The sequence below is a fragment of the Balaenoptera borealis genome (genome assembly GCF_965194805.1).
Source record: "Balaenoptera borealis genome assembly, chromosome: 5".
Taxonomy (NCBI): Eukaryota; Metazoa; Chordata; class Mammalia; order Artiodactyla; family Balaenopteridae; genus Balaenoptera; species Balaenoptera borealis.
In genome coordinates this window covers 88,048,882-88,067,683 of record NC_138862.1, presented here as the reverse complement: position 1 = coordinate 88,067,683, position 18,802 = coordinate 88,048,882, and the positions used below count along the sequence as shown (strand labels likewise).

The following is an 18,802-nucleotide window of genomic DNA, read 5'->3' as shown; positions in this document are numbered from 1 at the left end:
ATTAGGTGTAAGGTTTTGTTATCCACTTCATGTGAATGCAGATGTTCATGATCCTCTTTCCTCACTGGCATGGAAAAGAGTTTATTTACCAAAATCAGTGACCACAAATAATGTACCTGAAGCCACATTCATCTGTTCTAACAAAAATACTACACCCAGCATGACTACTGCAGTGAGGCTATTACTTGAGGTAGTCTACAGTTATTCTGCAGGATCTATATGGCTTCTGCAGAGGCCAGTGCAGTGGATTAAATCGAGATTATCATCTTTGCATCTTTTAGATATTTAAGGGATGCACTCCACTGTCTTCTCTGGGATGCAACATTGTTTTTGATTTACTATTTTGGCTAGGGGTGAGGGTGAGAAGTTTCAAAGGCTTCCACTTAGTTTTCCCTGGTATGGTATTTCTTACCTCACAAACCAAGACCCATTATGGGGCTATGACATGCTTGACATAACCAAGAATATCATTCCCAATTTAGCAACATGAAAATGAACACCAGGTGCGTCTGCAGTCTAATGGACCAATGGGAACTCACACTTTGATCAGGACTCTATTCATTACCTGCCCCACCATGTGCTTCCAAACTAATAGGGCATATTATGGACTGAATGTTGGTGTCCCTTAAAAATTCATATATTGAAGACCTAGCCTCCAGTGTAGCTGTATTTGGAAATGAGTCTTGTAAAGACATAAGTAATTAAGTAATTAAGGTTAAGTGAGATCATAAGGGTGGGGACTTGATCCAATAGGATTGGTGCCCTTATAAGAAGAGACAACAGAGAGTTCATTCTTTCTCTCTTCACATGTGCACATAGAAAAGGTCATGTGAGCATACAGGGAGATGGTGACCACCTACAAGTGAAGAGAAGAGGCCTCAGAATAAAACCTACCTTGACATCACCTTGATCTTGGACTTCCCAACCTCCAGAACTGTGAGAAATAAATTTCTGTTGTTTAATCCATCCAGTCTGTAGTATTTTGTTATGGCAACCCAAGCAGACTAATATAGGGGGCATTATGACACTTTGGGTTTCTGTTATCAATGTCAACTTATTTCCTGCAGCATCTAATAGTCTTCAACATGTCTGGACAGTTCCCTTTCCTCAGTGAACAGAACTGTCACCTGAATAAATGGCCATAGGTCCCTTAGGGCAAAGACTGAGGCTACCATCAGGGCATGTACTTCCTGTGGTATTTCAGAGAACTTCCTCTTGGGAATCTAGCTACCTTTTCATGTAGCAGGTTCTGAACCTGAGCACTGACTCTGGTCTGGGCAAGGGATCATCTCTTTTCAAATTAAGGTAAACTTTACATAGCACAAAATTCATCATTTTAACCACTTTAGAGTGTACAATTTAGTGATTTTTAGTACATTCACAATGTTGTACAATTATCACCCCTAATTCCAAAACATTTTATTACCTCTAAAAAGAAAATCTGTACCTATTACATAGTTGTCACTATTCTCTATCTCACCAACCCCCCACCAGCCCCTGACAACTACTAATCTACTTTCTATCTCTATGGATTTGCCTATTCTAGACATTTCATATAAATAGAATCATATAATATGTCACCTTTAATCTTTACTTTTTAATGGAAGATAACCCTCAGTTTCCTGCTTATCCATTGCCACTTTCTTTTGATTATATGTACTAAACAGCACCCTCATTGCCTGCTCATCTCTTTTGTCTCTAGGGATGCCATGCTCTGTTAACCATCTTCACAGCGCTATGTGGTTCAAGCCTGCCTCTATGAACCGAATGTTTGTGTCCCCACAAAAGCCATACATTTAAAGCCTTAATCCCCAATGTGATGATATTTGGAGGTGGAGCCTTTGGGGAGTAACTAAATTCAGATGAGATCATGATGGTAGTACCTCCATGATGAGATTAGCATCCTTGTAAGAAGAGGTGGGGACCAGAGCTTCTTCTCTCTACCATGTGAGGATACAGCAAGAAGGCTGCTGTTTATTAACCAGGGCGAGGGCCCTCACCAGAAACCACCACACGTGCTGGCAACTTGATCTCTGACTTTCAGCCTCCAGACCTGTGAGAAATAAATTTCTGCTGCGTAAGCCACCGAATGTATGGTATTTGTTATAACAGCCCAAGCTGACTAAGACAGCTGCCATTCCAGCCCCTCTGGACATTACAATAATTGCAACCCCCTGGCTTCTGGCAGATAAGCATCACCCTCTGGCCTCCATAACTTTGGGGTCCCATTGTTCCCATTGCTATCATGAGCCAAGCTCTGTGACAACTTCTCCTTCCATCAGTTATAACCTACAAAGGAGAGCCACCACTGACCTTGTTAGTTATTCCCCTCTCACTTATGCACTCATGATGGTCTTGGTAATGATATGTCCTCTGGGGGTTGGGCTATAATTCCCTGGTGGGTTTTCTCGTGGTGCATAATATAAAAATTTTGGCATGCCCAATCCCTAAGCCTTTTAATCCCTTCTTCCACCATCAGTCATGGTAGTTCAGGCATTTAAATTTCATTCAGCCTGGGCCATTGCTTTCTCCAAGCTTCTAAGAGTCATCCTAGCTCTGAGTTTGCACCATCCTCTGGCATCCTTGTCAGGATGTTAAATCTCATATCCTAAGAAAGTGGCCCCAAGTCAATAACCTCTTCCTTATCCAGTCTTAAATTTTAGTCACTTTGATCAAGAACCTTCCCTGGCTCCTGTCAGTACATGCTGACATTTTTGCAGCTCCTTTGCGGTATGGTCACTTTCTTTCCATGTCAAGTCCAGCATGTCCTTGGATGGGTTATGTTGTGACTTAATCTTAGTTATTGGCCTGGAAGCCAGAAGAGGAAGCAAGGACAGATCTTGAGGGAGTCTCCATTGCTTTGCAGAAGAGCGTCCTCTGTAGTGTCTTCCCCCATGGAGAACAGAAGATAGGAGTACTAGCTCTTAATACGGAGGGGCGGGATATCTCTGCAGGCTCTGACGGTTCAGAGGAATCTGGGATTCAAAACCTTTGAGGTTATCCACACAAATATCCTCATCCCATACATCAGGGACCCAAGTTTTCCAACCAAAGCCCTCACCTTGACATAGAAGTCCTGCCTTAGCTAAGAAGTCAATTGTCTTTGAAGACCGGTGACTCAAACTAAGTACTGAGTATGGTTTTCAGCAATTTCTGTTCCCTCATTGCAGGAGATAAAGGCCTTTTGTAATTACCAAGGAGGTCTTACGACCTTCACACTTAGTTTTCAAAGGTTTGTTAAATGCCCTCAACATTTCTTTAGCCCCCTGTAAAGCATCAATGCAACTTACTTAATATCAGTCAGCAAATTTCATGTCATTGTTTTCATTGTTCACCCACTACCACCCTGGCACTTTTCAAAAGCTTGAATTATTGTACCAGTCAAGGCATTCTCCACCAGAACATTTTCCCAAATCATCATTGGTGAAAGTGTAAACAACTTGGCTGCCATCTTGTGCTAGAAACTATCTTTGCCACACATACCACTTGGGATGCCAGCCAAATGGTGAATGATCCAGTTCATAATCTTCACTGCTGGTGCCTTACTGCGTCACTTCAGGTCCTTGAGTAAGCAGACACTAAGGTAGTATTAGGAGTGCAAGAGTTTTATTGGAGGGTGAGATCTATCAAAGTTAGAGGGAATAAAGCAGGATTAGGCAGGAAAAGTCATCAAAAACCAATGTAGAGGGGCTTCCCTGGTGGCGCAGTGGTTAGGAACCTGCCTGCCAATGCAGGGAACACGGGTTCGAGCCCTGGTCCGGGAAGATCCCACATGCCATGGAACAACTAAGCCCGTGCGCCACAGCTACTGAGCCTGCGCTCTGGAGCCTGCGAGCCACAGCTGCTGAGCCCACGTGCTGCAGCTGCTGAAGCCCGCACGGCCTGGAGCCCGTGCTCCGCAACGGGAGAAGTCACTGCAATGGGAAGCCTACGCACCGCAACGAAGAGTGGCCCCCGCTTACCGCAACTAGAGAAAGCCTGCGCGCAGCAACGAAGACCCAATGCAACCAAATATAACTAATAAATTAATTAATAAAAAAAAAAAACATTGTAGATCTGACAGTCTTGGCATACCCAGTGGGGATCTCCAGAATGAAAAAAGTCTATTAGAACTCTTGTATCCTACTTTATATGTTTGTTTGAATATAGAAACAATGTTTTGAATTAGTCACTGCTAGGGAAAATTTTAGTAAAAGCATGTCTTGTGGTAAATTGACAGAATTCTGTAACAGTGAACACCAGTTTGAAAAATTGGATTCAAGCAAGCTCCTACCAAACATATTTTCAATTTCTTGTCAATTTTCTCTATTCTCTTGAGATAACAATATTTTGGAGACCCAGAACCCCATAAATGTGTAGGTAGAGATAACAAGAGGTTTGTTTGTGTTTGTTTTTACTACATTTCGAGCTATGAAGGGAAATCATCAAGAGGAGGCACTCAGAATGTAGCTACTAAGATAAGTGGGTGCAAGCAGAAACATCAGGCTAATGTTAGACATTCTGTAAGAACAAGTCACTAGTAACATAAGAAAGACTGATAGGCTCCTTAATCCAGGGTCAGTATATTTTACAATTTGGGGATTACTTGTCAAAAGACATTTTCAATGAAGAAAGTGAGATTTTTACCATTAAAGCTATAATTTTCAATCACATGTATATTTAACAGTCTCAAATGGTTCATGATCCTCAAGATCAACCTTCTTCTTCAATCCTCAAGATCTACCCTCAAAGTTCATTTTTCATTGAAGCAACACTATTGTTTTAAGTAAAAACATTCACAATTTATCATTTTTATCATCCTGTGAAATGTTCTCAACAAATTCTACAGTATTAGCTAATAAATTCAGGAGATAAGCACCTCCCAACTTTATATGTGATAGATTTCACCACATTTATTAATTTTTTCAGTTTCTATTCTGTTCACTAAAAACTCATCATCTTGTTGAAAATATTTTTGTTTGTACTTTGCAAATAAACATGAATTCACAAATATTCTCATTGTAAACAATAGTAAACAAAAATCAATGAGAAGCTAGATCAATAATGTTTGTCATCAACATGTTTGCACACATGTTTTGAGCATATAAAAATGTGCCCTTCAACAGTATAGTTCAGAAAGGTCAATTGTTTCAGCTTGGATACCAATTTTTGAGGCAAAACATATTTTAGCTAAATCTACAGTACCAAATCTTCTCCAGACTTTCTCCCATTCACTAGCATCATTGGCCACAAGAATTCTGAAAATAATTTCAAAGGCAGCTTTAATTATTTCATTTTTGTTTAAAATTTTTAGTGATTTTCTTCATAATTTGTGTGGTTGGTTTTTAAAAACCACTGAAAGATGGGTCATTTTATGTAGGTACTCTGACTTTATCCCCATAAGTCACGCTAAGGTTCAAGCTATTTTGCACCTCCATAATAATAAGACTCATGCTTGAAGAAGCACCAATGGTAGAGTCCTGTACTCCTCACCAAATATACATGTGTTACTCCACATTTCCTTAGACACTTGCAGTTAGATAAGCCTGTGTGACTAGCTTTGGGTTGGGAAAGAAAATAATGTGTGTCATTTCTAACTCAAAGCTTTTAAGAGCCAGTATGTGATCTTCCAATCTGGAAGCCAGGTTTTGAGATAACAGTCACAATATGGAAGCAAACTAGATTCTTGAGTCCCTGTTTGGAACAGAGCTGCCCTGAAGAGCAACTGGACCCACAATTGACTGGTCAAGTGAAAAATAGCCACTGTACTATTAAGCCACTAAGATTTTGAGGTTAATTTGTTAACCTAGCATAACCTAGCATCTGAGTACATTCTACAATTTTTGATTACTGCTGACTCTCCCTACTGTGATTGGAGTAATGCTAATTCTTTTATTTTCTGCCAGTGAGGTAGTCTTCAGGTAAAATGCCACTCGCTCACAACCTTTGATCATTTCAGTTATTTTCTTTATTCAAGTATGAATAATTTACATATTCATAGGTTTTAAGCTTATATTGTACATCAAAATTTTCATTTGCCACTACCCATGGGTGGCCCTAGTTGAAAATACAATTTTAAATGTATAATATTACATTTTTAAGAGGAAAAAGAGAGGCATTACAGTAATTTTTAAAGCAGAATTTCAGGTATATTTGTATTACAAGGGAACTCACCACCAAGGAAAGTAAAACTAAGTAAAGTTTCATATTTATAAACAAGAGATTTAATTATGGGAAATTATGTTAGGAAGTTGAGCTGATTTGTGAGAAAATTATTTTCTACAATCTAAATCATATATAAACAAATACACAAACAAATGTATGCAGGGGTTTGAAAAGAGGCTACCTTTTCAAAATACTAAACGTGTGAGCCTCCGCAGGGTGACTGAAAAATCACATGGTCTAGATCTAGGGGGCAGAGGATGAATAGTAGAGTGGAAGTGGGTTCACAGCAAAAATGTACCCAATTGGGAGGGGGCAAAGGGGCAAATAAACGAGGTTTCCTTAATGATACAAAAGTCCAAATTTCCCAGTAATTCCCGGTATATAAAAATATTAAAACGTATAAAAATTGAACAAATGTAAAACATAAAACTGGTAAAAAGACATAAAAACACAAGATAAGTACTGATTTTTCTTGTGGACTTATGTGACAAAATGTTTTAATAAAAAATATTCACAACTTTCCCTCAAAATCTTCACATAAATTTAATGCTTCAGAAAGATGGGACATGTTAATTCTTTGGTTTCAAGTATCCCCAGTACGCTGATATATATCATCCCAGGGACAGAATTACTTCAATTTGAGAAGCATCACTCCAATTTCCCTAAAGATTATCCTTGTATTACGCTAGTACATCTGAACACTTTCAATTTTGAGTGTGTAGATTTTTCATATCAGTGCTTTCACTTAGTGATATTTTGTTTCTATGCCACCAGTTTACATTTAAGGGGTACCAGACAGTTCAGGTTGCTACAATAGAATATCATAGCCTGGGTAGATTAAACAACAGAAATTTATTTCTCGCAGTTCTGGAGGCTGGGAAATCCAAGATCGAAGTGCTGGCATATTCAGTGTCTGGTGAAAGCACTCTCTTCCTGATTGGCATATGGCCATCTTCTTGCTGTACCGTCACGTGGCAGAAAGAGAGAGAGAGGGAGAGAGAGAAAAGGAGAGAAAGCGAACGCTCTTAGGTCTCTTCCTATGAGGACACAAAATTCCCACGGTGAGGACCCCGCCCCCCATGACCTCATGACCTCATCTAAATTTAATTACCTCCCCAAAGCCTCACTTCCCAATATCATATAACATATATATGATAAAATTTGGAAAATAAAAAAGATATTCATATGTAACTCATACTAGAGCTCTTTTAGATATATTGTTGAGAGCATTTTCTATGATTTCATATAATGTTCTCTTTATGCAGTTCCATGAAATAAATTAAATTTCTTTCATATCTCAGTCTGGAGGGGGGTATGGGAAACAATTTTCTTTTTCCCACAAAACTGCTTCGTTTTTTAAATTAATAATGCTGAATCTTTTAATTGGATTTTGGTGAAGCCGTTTGCCAAGACAGCCCCCAGTGATCCCCAATGATTATTTTCTTGAGTAGTTACATCTCACAATGTAATAGGGTTGGTCTGTGTGACCAACAGAATACTACGGAAGTAATGGTATGTCATTTCCAAAACTAGATCACAGAAGGCAATATGGCTTCCTCTCTTGCCTTCTCGCTTAAATCAGTCACTCTGGGAAATCCAGCTGTCATATCATAAGGACACCCAGGCAGCCCTGTGGAGAGGCATGGTGAAAAATCAACGCCTTCTGCCAACAGCCAGCCAAGAACCAAGACCATCAGCCTGAGCCAACAGCCATGTGATGCACTATCTTGGAAATGGATCCTGCAGCCCCAGCTGACATCTTAACTTCAGCCTTAGGAGAGACCTTGAGCCAAAAGCAGCCAGCTACACCCCTCCTAGATTCCTGACCCTCAGAGATAATAAATGTTTGCTATTTTAAACAGCTAGGTTTTGAGGTAATTTGTTATACAGTAATAGATCATTTACCAATCTGCTTCCCTCTTTCTTTTGACTGTTAGGAATCCTAGATTCAAATATGAGACTCACCTCTAAAATTTATACAGGAGTCTCAGCATGTATGTTTGTGTTCTAACATTATTTCCTTATTTTTATTTTTCCCTTATCTCAATTTCCTCTTCTATTTATATACTTTTATTACAATATATGCTAAAGCCACCTCAAATAGTTTTTATGGGAATAAGGCAAAGTATTTTTTATGACAAAATGAAGAAAAATAACCAGAGGAGGATAACGAGATATAAGTAAAGAAGTTACTATTCCATGCTAGACCTAAGTTTAAAGCTTTCTTCAACATGGAAGAAACAAAGCTATTATCTGAGGCTTTCTTGAAGGATTTGAATGTAAGTTCTAGATAGGAAAAAATAAAAATATTCAACAGAAGTATAAGCTATTTGAAATGAAGGTTATGCTTTTATCCTCTGAGTAGGGATTCTGAACCACTACTCCACAAAGATAATTTCACCAGTCTGCTAGAAAATAAGAAAAATAAGGCCAATGCAGTCAATTTTCCATTAAATTAAATTTATTTAACTTAAATTCGGCTGTTTATATTGAGATTATGTTCTTTCTAATCTTGATGTATCTTCTTTTAGAATATGGTAATGATAGTGTATTGTGGGTTTTTTTAAATGTTCTTAATCACACAACTTCCCCATTTCTCCTAATATTTATGTGTTTTTGTTTGGTTGTATCTTATTAAATGTTTCCTGTGCATGAAACCACTAAGTGCAGAAACCACTGCTCCTAGAGAAGTATTGAGGGATGGTGGTGGAGGCGGCAGGGCAGTGCACAGGTCTCAAGGCAAGGCCATGTTTGAGGGAGAAAAATATACATACTTTCAGTATACACTTTGTTTTCATAACACGAACTCCAGACAAAAAAGCTCAACCAACGTGCACCTCAGGCCCTCCCCCCACCCCAACCTGGTTGAGCTTCAGTGTTCCAGAGCAGTAGATAGACAGCTTCCTACCTTTGCCCCTTGGCCTGTGGAGATAATACAAGAGATTATACAACACTTTTGCTCACTTAACATTACCTACAGTCTGAAGAATGTCTCCAGATAATATGTGTACAGTAAGTCCCCTACATATGAATGAGTTCCATTCCAAGAGCTCATTTGTAAGTCCAATTTGATGTAAGTCCAACAAAGTTAGCCTAGGTACCCAACTAACACAATCGGCTATATAGTACCGTACTGTAATAGGCTTACAATGCTTTTCACACAAATAACACATAAAAAACAAACACACAAAAATAAAGAAAACATTTTTAATCTTACAGTACGGTACCTTGAAAAGTACATTAGTACAGTACGACAGCTGGCATACAGGGGCTGGCATCGAGTGAACAGGCAAGAAGAGTTACTGACTGGAAGAGGGAGAGGAGGTGGGAGATGGTAGAGCTGAAGGATCGTTAACAATATGAGATGGAGGGCAAGCTGCAAGTTCACTCATGCCTGATGTTGATGGCACAGGTTCTGGCTCCTTGCTGGATTCAATTCTATCTACCCTCTTGAAAAACGATCCAGTGATGTCTGCGTAGTAGCTCTTTTTCTCGTTGTAGATGACATGGTAGCACTGGATTGTATTCTGAATGACTGCTGCAAACTTTGTGTAGTGTTCTATGCTTGGGTCCTGTGCCTCAAAAACTAACAGTGCCTCCTCTGATAAAGAAAATCCCCTTGCCATTTCCTGCATCATGAATCTGTTCGGTTCTTCAGTTACTTCTTCCTCTTGTCTCTCTTTGTCCTTTCTCTGGGCCTACAATTCCATCAGGTCTTCATTAGTAAGCTGCACAACGTAAGTACACAAAAGCACAACCACTTGCAGAGGATGCATGCATGTGACAATGTACGCCAGAAATGTGAACTAACTTATGTGATTGGATGTGAAAAGGCACGTTCGCATCTTTGAAAGTTTGCAACTTGTAGGGGACTTGTACTATGTTTCAAATGCATAGAACTGCTAGGCATAACTAATCAAATTCTATTAAAAGTGGTCTAAATTTATGGCAGGTTTTTATATATGTGTCATCTTCTAATTACTGGATACAAAAATATAATTTCAATGAGATGGGCATCATAAATTTTTTAATGTTTTTAACAAGGGGCCCTTGCAATAGTGGGAAACTGGTGCTAAACAAATGTTTTTGAATAGGTTAGAGGGGCTTGAAAGCAGAATATAGAAAAGAAAGAAGTGCTTGAATCTTCTTTCCCATAATACAAGCTCCTGCGAAAAGTTCTTAACAGTGATAAACTCTCAATCTGACACATAACTTTTTTTTTTTCATAAGGTTAAGTGGTTCCTTGCTGCTATCCCCAAATGAAGTAAAATTGCCTCACTTTTAAAAAAAGGTGAAATTCTTTCTTTTTTCAGATTATCTGAAGAATGTGTTCAAGTCTAATATCCTATTTATGAGATAATAATAAGACCAATTCCATAAACCACCCTAGAAAATCAGTAATTTCTTCATAAAAAAGAGCTCTAGTTTCCACAAGTAATATAAGCAGATGGCTACAGCCTGCAACTTGTCATAGAGGAGTCAAGATATTCTGCATCTCCTATGTGTTTTGAATATTTAAACATGCTTCCAGTACTTACTGTACCTTCCATTCCATTTTCTCTCCCCTCAGCTTTAGGTTTCTTTGTGATAAACTGCATATTGTAAACATACATCTTTCCCAATACTGGATATTGAATCCTTTTAATAATAGAAACATGTTCAGACTTAATCTTCTGGATTTTTTTTTAATTGTGAGAGGATGAGGATATGTCTGAAACAATTCTGCTACCTTTTAGCAGATGGACTTAAAAGAAGAATGGCAACCAGTTAACTTTCCTTATTGCTCCAAAAATTCTTTCACTATAATCCCCCACCCTTCAGGAATGGTTTTCTAATCAAGGTTTGCATTCCCCTCAAAACTGGAGAATAAATAAAGCTCAGCAAAGTAAATAGCAAGAAAAATCACTGCATCTTAGAGACTGAAAGATAAAAACAAAACAAAAATCTAAACTCAAGGCTTGAATTTATAACAGAGGAAAGTAAGGCCCATGTGTCTTGATTCATGTCACACCACCACTTCCAACAGGAGCCAGAATTAGAATTCAGGTCTCCTGGCATCGGCTTAGAGTTTCTTCTATTTAGGAATTCATGGTGTTGATGGTATAACTGGATAGAGAATTGGGGAAAAGGAGAAAGATAAAATATTCTAATAAATCATTCCAATTCTAACTTGGTACTTCTCAGAGGAAACTTCAAGGGCCCCTAAGCCTGGAAAGGCAGGAAGTCCTCCTTCCGGAGTCTCTTCCATCACAGCAAGTACTGGCTTCAAAAACAACTTAATTTTACATTTGCCTTGAAAGTCGTGATGATGTCATGGCTGACCTACCCAGCCAACTCTCCTTCAGGACCACAGGTTTTCTAAAAATGAAATAAAAACCAAAGCAGTATTTTCCTCTGCACAGAATAAAAAAGAAAGGGGATGGGGTGGAGGGAGAAAGAGAGGATGACACTGTGATAGGCATATGACAAATTAAAGCCAGTGAATAAATTAAATGGCATTTTCTGACCTTAATTTACTTAGGGTTTTTTTAATTATCAAGAAATGATAAGATACACATCATTTTAAACATTAAAAATCATCAAGAGGAAAACATTAATGAACTTTCAGCAGATGGAGTACATGAACCCAGGAGAGAGCAACATTGGACAGAGGGTATTCCAAATTGCACTACATCCACTGCACTACCTCCTAGTGTTAATTTTTAAAATTATATGAGTTACCTTTTGTACCCACAATTCCTTGAATTTTATATCAGGTTCTTTCACTGACTTAGCTTTAATCCCACTGTTGGTGGTATTGTAAATTGAGACAGCCACTATGCAAAACAGTATGGAGGACCTTCAAAAAATTAAAAATAGAACTACCATATGATCCAGCAATTCCACTCCTGGGAATACATCCAAAGAAAACAAAAGACACTAATTCAAAAAGATACCTGCCCCCCCACATTCATAGCAGCATTATTTACGACAGCCAAGACGTGGAAACAGCCTAAGTGTCCACTGATGGATGAAATGGATTAAGAAGTTGTGAGATATGTAACCAAGAAATCCTACAATTTGTGACAACATGCATGGACCATGAAGGCATTATACTAAGTGAAAAAAGTCAGAGAGAGAGAGACAAATACTGTACAATCTCACTTATATGTGGTATCTTCAAAAAACAAACAAACAAAAAACCCAAACTCCTAGAAAAAGAGATCAGACTTTGATAACCATAGGTGGAGGGTATGGGGAAGGGGAATTGGAGGAAGGTGGTCAAAATGTACAAACTTCCAGTTATAAGATAAATAAGTACTAGTGATGTAATATACAACAGGATGACTATAGCTAACACTGCTGTTCAATATATAGGACTGTTGTTTAGACAGTAAATCCTAAGAGTTCTCATCACAGCAGATTTTTTTCTTTTCTTCTTTCTTTCCTTTTTATTGTATTTATATGGGAAGATGGATGTTAGCTGAACTTATTGTGGTAATTATTTCACAATATTTTAGATTAAACCATCATGCTGTATGCCTTAAACTTACACACTGATGTATGTCAATTAGTTTTCAATAAAACTGGGGGAAAAATTACAACATCAACTTTATTACACTAGATGGCAGCAAATAATTAGAAGGGCCAGATAAAACATTTGAGTATCACATAAATATTGAAGTGCTGGAGTGAGTAGAGACAGAATGGTAATATTTGAGAAAGAAAAACAAAACCTGGCTGACTCATAAACATTCTTTAAGATTTATCATTTATTTATTCTTTCATTCAACAAACATTAACAAATTATTAAACAAAAATTTAGACTACTACAAAGTACTATGGGAGTACTTCCTCTATGCTGATTCTATAATTCTTAGATACCACACGAGGACTTACTTTGTTGCTCTTGTACAAAGAGCTATGTTTTGGTGTTTGAAGACTCCCCATTTACTGTATAACTTTGATACATAGTAGGTTCTCAGATTTTACGTTCAGTTACTTACTAGTTTCCAGTCACAACATGCACTCTCATACCTCTGTAGTTTTTCATATGTTGTTCTCTATATCTGGAATTATGCCCAACTCCCCACCACACACACACACACACACACACACACACCACCCCTTTCAAGTGCTTTCTCTTTGCCTGGCCTTCAGTGACTATCATAAGCATATCAGAGCTCACTCTTCTAAGTTCCCACAGCATCCTGAGAATGCCTACGATAGTGGGGAGTTCTGTATTATATTTGACTGTCTTCTCCACTAGACTATGAGCAGTGTGTCACATTTTTATATAGTCACCACCCAGCACAGCTTCTCTTACAGAGGAGGACTTCTGTAAAATTTTGTTGAGTGATTTAGCTGTGTTACAGGAAATCAAGCTTCTGCGTTAGAGGTCTGCTTATGACTAACATATGTAAGTGCCAATATCTTATAATTTGTTGTGGTACCATAAGGATAAGACTTGTAAAAGTGGTCAGTAGACCAGAATTCCCTCCAAAACAGATTCAAGGTTCATGATGACACATTGTTACATAATACTAATACAGGCACATGTCCAAGATATTGCACGTTCGGTTCTAGACCATCTCAATAAAGCGAGTATCACAATAAAGTGAGTCACATGAACTTCTTGGTTTCCCAGTACATATAAAAGTTTAGTTTACATGTAATGCTATATTACGAGTGCAATAGCATTATGTCTAAAAAAGCATATATATCTTAATTTAAAAATACTTTATTGCTAAAAATTGGTAAGCATCATCTGAGCCTTCAGTGAGTAGTAATCTTTGTGCTGGTGGAGGGTCTTGCCTTGATGTTTTGATGGCTGCTGACTGATCAGGGTGGTGATCGCTGAAGTTTGGGGCGGCTGGGGCAATTTCTTAAAATAAGACAATAGTGAAGTGTGCCACGTCTATTGACTCTTCCTTTCACAAATGATTTCTCTGTAGCATGAAGTGCTGTTTGATAGCATTTTACCCACAGTAGAGCTTCTTTCAAAATTGGACAATCCTTTCAAAGCCTGCCACTGCTTTATCAACTAAATTTACATAATATTCTAAATTCTTTGTTGTCATTTCAACAATCTTCACAGTATTTTCACCCGGAGTAGACTCCATCACAAGAAACCACTTTCTTTGCTTATCCATAAAAGGCAGCTCCTCATGCTTATAGTTTTATCATGACATTGCAGTAATGCAGTCACATTATTAGGCACCACTTCTAATTCTAGTTTTCTCACTATTTTCACCACATCTGCAATTAAATCCTCCTCTACAGTATTGAACCCCTCAAGGTCGTCCATAAGGATCGGAATCAACTTCTTCCGAACTCCTACTAATGTTGATATGTTTACCTCTTCCGATGAATCTCAAATGTTCTTAATGGTATCTAGAATGATAAATCCTTTCCAGAAGATTTTCTATTTACTTTGCTCAGATCCATCAGAGGAATCACTATCTATGGCAGTTATAGCCTTTAAAAAATATATTTCTTTTTTAAAAAATTTATTTATTTTATTTATTTATTTTTGGCTGCGTTGGGTCTTCATTTCTGCACGCGGGCTTTCTCTAGTTGTGGCAAGTGGGGGCTACTCTTCATTGGTGGTGCGCGGGCTTCTTATTGCGGTGGCTTCTCTTATTGTGGAGCACAGGCTCTAGGTGCGGGTTTCAGTAGTTGCAGCACACAGGCTCAGTAGTTGAGGCATGTGGGCCCTTGAGCCCACGGGCTTCAGTAATTGCGGTGGGTGGGCTCAGTAGTTGTGGCTTGCAGGCTCTAGAGTGCAGGCTCAGTAGTTGTGGTGCACGGGCTTAGTTGCTCATGACATGTGGGATCTTCCTGGACCAGGGATCAAACCCGTGTCCCCTGCATTAGCAAGCAGATTCTTAACCACTGTGCCACCAGGGAAGTCCCTGAAAAATATATTTCTTAAATAATAAGACTTGGGCGCTTCCCTGGTGGCTCAGTGGTTAAGAATCCGCCTGCCAATGCAGGGAACACGGGTTCAAGCCCTGGTCTGGGAAGATATTACATGCCGCAGAGCAACTAAGCCCGTGCACCACAACTACTGATCCTGAGCTCTAGAGCCTGCGAGCCACAACTACTGAAGCCTGCACACCACAATTACTAAAGCCCACGCACCTAGAGCCCATGCTCCACAACAAGAGAAGCCACTGCAGTGAGAAGCTGCGCACCACAACAAAGAGTAGCCCCTGCTGGCCGCAACTAAAGAAAGCCCGTGCACAGCATCGGAGACCCAACACAGCCAAAAATATACACATAAATTTATAAAACAATAATAAGACTTAAAAGCTGAAATTACTCCTTAATCCATGGGCTGCAGAATCGATGCTGTGTTATCAGACATGGAAACATTACTCTGTTGCACATCTCCATTGGAGCTCTTGGGTAATCAGGTGCATTGTCAATGAGCAGTATTATTTTGAAAGAAATCTTTTTTTCTGAAGAGCAGGTTACAACAGTGGTCTTAAAATATTCAGTAAATCATGTTGTAAACAGATGTGCTGTCATCCAGGCTTTGTTGTTCCATATATAGAGCACAGGCAGAGTATATTTATCATAATTCTTAAGGGCCCTAGGATTTGGGGAATGGTAAATGAGCACTGGCTTCAACTTAAAGTTACCAGCTGCATAGCCTCTAACAAGAGAATCACTGTGTTCCTGGAAGCTTTGAAGCCAGGCATTGACTTCTCCTCTCAAGCTATGAAAATCCTAAATGGCATAGTCTTCCAATATAAAGCTGTTTTATCTACATTGAAAATCTGTTGAGAATAGCCACCTTCATGGATCTTCCGGATAACTTGCTACAGCTTCTGCATCAGCATTTGAGGCTTCACCTTGCACTTTTATGTTATGGAGGTGGACCCTTAAACCTCTTCTAGATTCAAACTTTTCTTTTGCAGCTTCCTTACCTCTCTCAGCCTTCATAGAATTGAAGAGAGTTAGGGCCTTGCTCTGGATTAAGCTTTGGCTTAAGGGAGTGTTGTGGCTGGTTTGATCTTCTATCCAGACTGCTAAAACTTTCCACATATCAGCAATAAGACTATTTTACTTTCTTATCATGCATGTGTTCACCGGAGTAGCACTTTTAATTTCCTTCAAGAACTTTTTCACAACTTGGCTAACTGGCACAAGAGGCCTAGCTTTTGGCCTGTCCTGACTATCAACATGCCTCTCTCACTAAGCTTAATCATTTCTAGCTTTTGATATAGAGTGAGAAACATGCAACTCTTCCTTTCACTTGAGCACTTAGAGGCCATTGTAGGGTTATTAATTGGCCTAATTTCAATATTATTGTGTCTTAGGGAATAGAGAGGCCTGAGGAGAGGGAGAGAGACTAGGGAATGGCCAGTCCATGGAACAGTCAGAATACATACAACATTTATCCATTAAGTTTGCCGTCTTATATGGGCATGGTTCGTGGTGCCCCAAAACAATTACAGTAGTATCATCGAAGATCACTGATCACAGATCACCACAACAAATATAATAATAATAATAAATTTTGAAATATTGTGAAAATTACCAAAATGTGACACAGAGACACGGAGTGAGCCAATGCTATTGGAAAAATAGCGCCAATAGACTTGCTTGACACAGAGTTGTCAAACCTTCAATTTGTAAAAAATGCAATGTCTGCAAAGTGCAATAAAATGATATATGCCTGTAATAAGGAGAAATATGAGGTGGAGAAAGAGAAGCAGAAAAGGAAGAAAAGAATGAGAAGAGAAGAAAGGAGAGAAGAAGGGGAAGCAGATGGGGAATAAGAGGAAAAAAGGGAACAGGGTGCCAGGTGCTCTTCTAAGCAACTTATCTCATTAAATCTTTATAATACCCCAGGGTAGGGTCTATTATTATTCCCATTTGACAATAGAGGCTCTTAACATATGAAAAACATACTCAAGGTGACAGACAGTAGGTGATAGGTGATGGAGTCTACAATGATTCCATTGACCTTTAGTCTTGTCTGAAACCTACCATCAGACTAACTCAACACTCAATCCACTAGTTATACAAACAATATGTAGGTTTTCTTAACACAGCCTTATAACACCTTGGTTTATCTATCATACAGCTTTAGGAATAGAAGAATTCAATTCAAGCAAAACAGTAAAGAGGCACCACTGAGTACTTCTAACCTACACTATATTAGAAATCTTTGCCAAAGATGCTGTGGATTAAGGAATCTGAGTACTGATGATAGTTGATGATATCATGAGCAAAACAAACAAACACCTCTAAAATACATTCATACATCTCTTTCTCTTACAGGCTATTTAAGTTTTTCCTTTTACTTTGTTTTTCTTGATTCCTGTAGCAGATGTTAGCTGTTTGTTTGCCTCCTCTCCTGTGACCTCATGTCCAGAATCTGTACCCCCTTCCATCTCTTTGGTTTTTTTGTCAACTATCCTGAATCCCAAAAAAAGAAATTCAAAGGAATTAGAGACAATGTAGTAAGGAAAAGAAAACTTAAAATAAGCAAATAAAGATTACTAACATCCTATGAAATGACAGAAGATAGGGCATCTGAAACAAGAACAGGAGGCTATAAAAAGAAACATTCAGAGGCAAGATATGTTAGTTATCTACTGCTGCATGACAAATTATCCCCAAACTAAGCAACTTACAACAAACATTTACTATCTTACACAGTTTCTGTGGGTCATGAATCTGGGAGGAAATTAGCAGCATGGTCTGGCTCAGAGTCTCTCATGAGATTGCAGTCAAGCTGTCAGTTGGGGCTGCAGTTTTCTGAAGACTTGACAGGGGCTGGAAGATCTTCCTTCACATGACTCATTACATAGCTGTTGGCAGGAGACCTTAGTTTCTCACTACATGGAACTCTCTGTAACACTATTGTGTGTTCTCACAACATGGCAACTGGCTTCCCCCAGAGCAAGTAATCCAAAGAAAGAGCAATAAGAAAGCCACATTGCCCTTTATGACCTGGTATGCAAAAATCACACACTCTCACTTGCACTTTTTTTTATAATCATTAGAAGCAAGTCACTAAGTCTAGCCCATACTCAAAGGGAGGATAATTAGGCTTTACTTTTAGATGGGTGCATCAAAGAATTTGTGGAAATACTTTAACCCACCACACAAGAAGAAAAATAGCTCTAGGAAATTATAAATATGATCAAAGCATGACCATCAAAATAAAAATTTAGTAGGCACATTAAAAGGTAAAGTTAAGAAAAGTTGACAAAAAGTCAGAGATGGTTACTCTCAGAAAAATTGTAAGAAAAACACAGATGCTCAAATTCCCAAATAATTGGAATTTCAGGAAGAGAAAACAAAGAAAATAAAAGGGGGAATAATTAAATTAAAAATTTTCCCCGAATTGAAAGACACATCTCTAACTTCTTAAAAGAACTTCCCCACTGCCTAGCACAAAGCGTGAAAAATGACCCAAACCAAAACATGATAACACTAGAAATAAAAAGGAGATCCTAAAAGCTTCCAGAGTGGATTTTTTTTTTTAATTACAAGTTTCCAAGCACTACCCTTCTGGTAATCAAATTCAATACATTTGCATGGGACCAAAAATCTTTGTATCTATTTAGTTCCCCAAGTGTTTTTAAAAATTAGTCAAAGGACTTCCCTGGTGGCATAGTGGTTGAGAATCTGCCTGCCAATTCAGGGGACACGGGTT

At 38.6% G+C, this 18,802-nt stretch overlaps 1 long non-coding RNA gene across 1 annotated transcript; it reads left to right on the top strand.

Moving 5' to 3' along the window:
* Window positions 1–839: 839 nt before the first annotated feature.
* Window positions 840–18,281, top strand: LOC309629849. Its single transcript, XR_014245269.1, has 2 exons — window positions 840–936; window positions 1,703–18,281. It is a non-coding gene; the product is annotated as an uncharacterized lncRNA (long non-coding RNA).
* Window positions 18,282–18,802: the final 521 nt, after the last annotated feature.